This window comes from Hibiscus syriacus, unplaced genomic scaffold (genome assembly GCF_006381635.1).
Source record: "Hibiscus syriacus cultivar Baekdansim isolate YM2019G1 unplaced genomic scaffold, ASM638163v2 tig00113722_pilon, whole genome shotgun sequence".
Taxonomy (NCBI): domain Eukaryota; kingdom Viridiplantae; phylum Streptophyta; class Magnoliopsida; order Malvales; family Malvaceae; genus Hibiscus; species Hibiscus syriacus.
Window position 1 is genome coordinate 2133552 of NW_024063469.1, and position 7764 is coordinate 2141315.

The window sequence follows — 7764 nt, forward strand, 5'->3', positions numbered from 1 at the left end:
GTAAATGTTTTCCACTGAAGTTTCAAAAATAACAAATTAGTCATTAATATTATTAATTTATAATAAATCAATCACTAACATTATCAATTTGTAACAAATCAATCACTAACATTATTAATTTATAACAAATCAATCACTCGACCTTGACCTCTCTTAATGTAGGTGAAGAGAGGCTTACTTGGCATGTTAAGCCCTTACTTAGACTATTGACTACTATTTTGGAGTCCCCTATTAACTAATGCTTAAACTTTTGTTCCAAAAACATGAAACCATAAGCAAACTCACCGCCTTCCTCTTCCACCCCTCCCAACATCAAACATCAAACTCTTTGTTGTAGGTCCCTTTTTTTTTCTCTTTTTCTCACTTTTTTTATTGGATGTTTGGTTTTGAAGGATTATCATGGTCGGTTGATGAGAAATCCTTGAAAGACGTATCTTTTTTAGTGTATGATTTGTTAGTGATGATATGATAATGCTACATCAAAGTGCAAGCATACATTATTGTATTCAAGTAATAAAGTATAAGCTATAAAAACTTCACATGTTGTACCAAACATGTTACAAAAGAGTTATGTGGCAAGTGTCAAAAGATATTGGTTGAAATGTTGAAATAAACGATGAATAGAAAATAGGTGATTCAAAATGGTGAATGCCAGATAGTGCTACCATGTTCAGGAGAGTATCAGGTCAATGATTAAATGAGGTGATTCAAAATGGTGAATGTCAGATAGTGCTACCACATTCAGGAGAGTATCAAGTCAATGATTAAATGGATATTGATGCTCTATGATAGTTTTTACTATGATGATGTTTAGAACAATATATTCATATGTCACACAAAAGATTAACAATAGTTAATTAACAAGAATTAATCTTCACTAATTCAAATAACTAAACAATTAACAATTGTCATACCCTAATTTTGTTCGGGTATTTCAAATCGAATTGAAGGTGATCAAAAGTCAAATCGAAGATGTTCAAGTTAATCCCATTTGAAGTAAAGAGGCATTTTATAGAGGATCGTTTGGGAAATTTTGCATTTAGTTCAAGAAGTATTGAGAAATTAGGCAGTAAGGCCACATCTTCGTCTAATCGCGAAGTCGGGGTTGGTAATCACATAATTGCAATCTTGGAGTTTGATGATCATGTATTTGGAGCCAAAATGAAGTTTAAATTAAAACCTTTTTATCAAACCCAAAAAATAGTCAAGGTCCAAATGTCCATTTATATTTGGGTGTGGTATTTATAGGAAGGGGGAGACGAACTATCATAAATGTAGGAGGCGAACGGTTGGGGTATTGAATGATAGGCTCGGATCATGATCTGCGCTTTCTGTATGTGCCAGAAATACTGGAAATACGCGGATCGCCATCTGCGCCTTTCTTTACGTGGCGCCATCTCGAACAGAACACCTCAAAGGCGCGGATGACGATTCACATTTTATTACCATCGTGTCAGAAAGAGTGTTAGATCAATAATATTAGGGGTGAGGGTGCTGACAGTTAATTATTGGTGGTACATGTAATATTTTGGTAAAAACGTCTGTTCTACAAGCCCTGTCCGAAGTTGCAAGATTTCATCAGATCCATAAGTATTAAAACATATACGTAGAGTTTCGAAAGTCTTGTACAAATGATGAAACTTTTATAAGAGTATTTAGGCCTATAAATGAATCGAACGTTCAACGAATCGTTCGGCGAGAAGTTCATTTATATTTTTTATTTATTAAACAAGCAAACATGAATCAGATTTTATGTTCGTTTAGTTAAACGAACGAACACGAATAAAGGGATCGTTCGTTCATTTATGTTCGTTCGTTTATGTCTATTAATTTATATTCAGTCCAATCTCTAGATACGTTTAAAATATTAAAGCCTAATATTGAACTCATTAATATTTTAAAACCCAATTAGTTTTAAACCCAAATAAAAATACTCAAATAATTAAAGAAAAATAAATCCTAAAATTATTAGAAAGAAAAAAAAAAACCCTTATCAAATATAAACACAATTCATTTTATGTTCGTTCGTTTGTGTTTGTTTACATTTATTCATTTGTGTTCGTTTATCATTGTAATGAACGAACACTAACAAGCTAAAATGAACGAACACGAACAATAAATTTTATTCATTTAATTATTAGTATTCGTTCGTTTGTCCGATTAAAGTTAAATAAACGAACATGAACAATCCTCATTCATATTCGTTTAGTTCGTTTACAGTCCCGTGCCTAAGTGTACACTCTCTAAACTGAAAAACATTGTATGAGTCATGAAACTCTTATAAGGAAATAATCGAAATTCCACCGAAAAGTTTTAAAATTTTGTTTCATGAGTTTACAAATTAAATTACTTTTTTCTTTTTAAAAATATTTTAACTGAGGTAAATAAATCAAAATACGTGAAACTTATTTTTAATTCTTTTAAAAAAATAATTCAAGAATAATTGTTCATAATTTTTGTAAAATTAATTCTTAATTAATATCAAAACTACTTACAAATCTAGTAATTTGTATATAATTGTCAAATAATCGTCTTATTAATTTCATAATTAGTATATAATTGTAATAAAATTATTTAATATAATTTTTTATAGACTTAGTAATATAATAAAACATTATCGTCTATCCGATTTTATTAGACTCCTAAGTACTTGAAGTATTAATTAGTTATTAATTTCATTTACTTCTACCGCATGTAGTGGCAGGCTGGGTTGAGCTGTAACGGTTAATCCGCCTAACCCCAACCCCAACCCCTTGTACAGATTTATACAAAGGGGTCTCAATTTTTCAATAATAATAATAATAATATTTAAGTAGTGATTTGACCATTTAATCATGTATATATATACACTTAACCATTTAATATTTATTTATATCTACTCCTAACATAACACTTTAATTTTTATTAACTTAACCATTTAATTATACTTTATCTAATAATAGAATACAATTTTTATTATCAATTTGATATCGTAAATATTTTATTATCATATTCATCATTAGTGTTACAAACAGGTTCGTCCCAAAAGAAAGGGAGATTATGTATTACTTTTTAAAATAATGTCCTTAAAATATTTTATAATAAGATGAAATTGTCAAATATTAAAATCTATTAGATTACGACTGTTTCTTACAAAATAAAAAAAATAAACATATGAAAATAAGTTTTTTTCATTGAATTTTCTTCACACGCGTATGGTAAGAAAAATAACTTTTTTAGGTTAATCAATTTTTTTAAAGTCTTAAGCGCTCAAATTTTAAAACCTTATAACATATCATAAGTTACACTTGCTCGTGGACGACTCTAGTTACAAATGAGTGATATAAATTGATTTATCAATAAATGAACGACACATGACACATAATTTAAATAAAGATTTACAAATATATTTTTCAGTACATATTTTTCATATCACTTTTTTTAACTGATGAATCAATAAATGAGTGGAATAGTCCTTCATTAATATTTTAATGAAATAATATTAGAAAAACTCTTCATGGTTGATTGAATAGTAACTTTGGCTTTTATTCATTTTTAGGTAATTTAATCTTCAATATTTCATTTTATGTCAAAATGGTCCCTCCATATACGAAAACGATTAGTAAACAAATGATTAAGATTTTTTCGATGAAGCTAAGATGATTACAAAATAATATATGTTATAAATGTTATAAACAATTAAAATTAAAATTTTAAAACGACATAATAATACCACATGTATATAGACATTGACATGATAATATCATGTGTACATAAACATTGAGATGATAGTATCATATGTATATAGGCATTGGCAATATCACATATACAACATAATAATGTCACATGTACATACATAGGCGGAATTAGGAATTTATTATAACGGGGCTAAAATATTTTTTTATTTTTCATAAATAATTTTTTAATTGAAGAGGGCCGATGAATTTTTCTTTATTTTTTTCTAAAAATTATATATATATATATATATATATTAAATAATACTTTAAAAAATAATTTGCGCCAGGGCTTGCTTGACCCCCTTATGTTCTTCCCATGTGTACATAGACAATAAGATGATGGTGTATATGTATATAGGCATTGATGTGGCATAATGGCATGCGTGTCAACCAAAATTTTTAATTTTTTAAAATAATTTTATATAATAATTTTAATAATTAATTAAAATCAATCAGATAATAATATGTGGTAATATTGATTTAAATTAAAATCAATTACATTCATCCCCAACTTGTCAAATTTGGGCTCAGTAAATTGGGCTATACATGCCCAACCTATATTAACGTCAAATTCGGTTCTCTTCAGACCACTCTGCTCCTAGGTATTAATCTGATTAGTAGGGCAAAAGGTAATATTGAAGTCGTTAACCGAGTTTGTAGTTTTTTTTATCATAATAAAATTTTGAATATTATTAAATCTTAATATAATAATAAAAATTAGTAAAATGATACATATTTTTTTATGTAAATTAAAGTTGTTGGTTTTATTTAAAAACAAAATATCTAAAATTACAATATTTTTTTATAACCCATGAACATAAATTAAACACAATCATAAGTTAAATTTTACATTGCATCTATGATTGATGTTTTGTAACCCCCAGACCGATGCGAGTAATCCGATTCGATCCGGGAAGTCACATTAGGGCAACTGGAGCGACCCACTGTAAAAATAGTGGAAAATTTAAAACTTTTAACAAAACATGTAACTTATAAAATGATTTATCAGTATGTATAAATAAAACAGATTTTTTGACTCGTATATAAAACAAAATACAATTACATGCCCCCTAATCACATGCACCGTACTCTGCAAACAACGCCGGAAAAACTCCCTTACTGATGTCGATAGCTGCACTAGTACAATTCTTTTAACCTGCAATGTTGAGTAATAGAGTGAGCTTCGGAAAGCTCAGTAATACAGAACTACCAAATTATGCTGAAGAACGTGCAAATACAGATAAACATATGTTTTCTTATTGTTTCCAAAAATCTACAATTTTTATGCTGATCGGAGATCTTACTGATATTTCAGATGGTAACAGATAATGAGCTTTCAGTTCAGATAAATATTTCGAATGACTGAGTTCATGAGATCCAAATAGGTTATCTAGCGTGTTCCCGTAAAACCAGTAAAAAGAAACAAATTTTTATTTTAAAACATATATATATACACCCCCATCCTTTCACAATCTGTTGTATAGGTTCCCCGGAACCATACACCCCGCACAACCAGTGAGGCCCTGAGCACACAACTGAGAAGCCTGCAGATAATCTTCCTCCAATAATAAACCCCCCAGATAAAACATTTCTTCGTCGGTAAACGGAGATATCATAAATCAAAACATAATTCAGAACATATATCATAACAGAATCCAGATCAGAAATCAGAACAGAATTCAGGTCATGTATCAGAACAGAATTCAAGTCGGAAATCAGATAAAATATTTATATGATTAGGGAACACACCAGAGTTTATAGATATTATTCAGAGGTACAAGATAATCTTATCAGGAAGAGAAATACAGATCTTCAGTATACCGATAAAAATACCGGAAGTTAGAAATACTATTAGAAAAGTTCATTAACTGACTAAATCATCAGTTATTCAGAATGTGAATTATCAGGATCATATCTTATTCTGACAGTTTTCAGAAGTTGTACGTAATCAGAAGGGTATTCAAAATCCTTTATATCCATGTCAATTGATCAGATAATCAAACAACTTGAGAACGAAGATTCAGAATCTTAATAATCTATGTCGACTGGTCAATTCATTTTCCTTCCAGGGTATTTACTCTTTAATACCACAAATTCTTGTCCATAGATCATCTTCAGAATCATCGCTGAATAAATCTTATTATGGTCTTTATTTCATTTCCAAGCTTCCACGATATCATGAAATACACACATACTTGATTTGTAGTTCATGTTCCATAAGGACATTACATCTTATAAACTCATCAGAATTTCCAGACTTATCCAATTCACTTACTTAATCCTCAGTCATTGAGGTTACCTAGTTCATTTAACAGTCATGTCCATTCCAGTTACTTCGGGATTTTCCAGAGTAATTCAAACGTTCCTGAATTTCAGACACATGTAGTACTTCTGTTCCATTCGATTTGGTCTTCGTGGTTGATTTGTCGAACAAACGTCCAATTCTTAGTACTGAATGCGATCCAGAGTTGAGCTAAGCTATCATCGAGTCAAACTTGAGAAGATGAACACACATTCCAGTAATATCTATGACATTCAGGTATTGACATAACTTTAGAGTTAATCTACTCACTTAAATTGTGTTCCATTACTTTTAAAGGTAGTCCAACACCCATGCTTATTTGGATTCCTTAATTAAGCCAAGATATTTACTTGGTATAGGCCATAAGGTTATTTTGGTAATTTTGGTGGTATTCTTGGGTCATTTCTATTATAGGGGTATTTTGGTCATTTTACAGATTCAATGTATTTTAATCATTTTCTTTCGTCTGATCTTACTATTAAATTCAATCTTATTTTTTATTTTAGTCATTTTGAACAATTCTGACAACAGAATACCCCGATAAATTATTCTTCAAGTATTTACTCATTACTCAGATATTTTCGGGTCAAGTGCCTTCTCAGATTTTTACCAACGGAATATCAAGAATTTTTCTGTTCTAAGTCAGGATCTTAACAATCAAATTCGCACTTAATCAAGTTAAGTACAAATCCTCAAAGTACTTTCTCATTCAGGGTCAACTTAGACTATTTTATCTCTCAAGGGCATTTTCGTAATTTCTTAACCAGATAATTTCGATATTAGCTCTTAATGAAAATAATATAATGTAGAGATCCTATGATTAATTTCTTCCTCGAACATTCTTTGATCTTGAAATGATTCCTTAAAAGACTTCTAGTATCTAGCATAAACCCTCTTGGGGTTAAAAACTGGTTATCCATAATTTCCAAGTAAAACTAACATTTCTTATGCACATCAATAGTTTTATCAGATCAATAATTCTTTTCAGATTATTAATCCACTTCCAGGGACAATACTTGTCATTTTCCAACATAAGGGTAATTTCGTAATTTTACCTAATCGAAATATTCTCATAATTGATCATCTAAGTATCTTTAATGAGATAAATTATAATCTACATATCCATGACTGATTCTTTTATCACTTAAATCTACATATCGATGGCTGATTCTTTTATCACTTAATTTCAGAACTTGTAATTTAATTTCAACTGTCCTCCAATTTCTTATAATAGTCATTTGAGCCATATTCAGTTACCTACTTGCTACCGTATTCGTATCAAGTGTAGATCTTCATTAATTACACATATGAGACCAAACATTTTCATTCATGCATTTACCAATACCAACATGCTCTATAAAACATAAAGAGGTAGTAAAGTATTATCTCGATTTTCGTGCAATATTGATTGACCATAAAAATTCCATTCGAACGTCTTTGATCTTCAATTCAACTTCCAATAATTCCTCAGATACATATCAACATAAATTATATAAAAAACAAAGCTTAATTACGATAAACGGATCGAATCGGATGATAAATCAGTTAAAACCAACTTACCGATTTCGAATTTGGCGAAACGGACTTCGGATTCGGATTCAGGAAGTCGAAAGCATAAAATATGACTTTTCAAAAATTTGGAATTTTCGGTCAAAATCAAAGTCAACGGGTTTGACTGGCAATTTCGAGGCCTTCGAGTCTGAATTTCGAAAAACAAACTGCTGAATCGGATTTGGAACGTCGAAA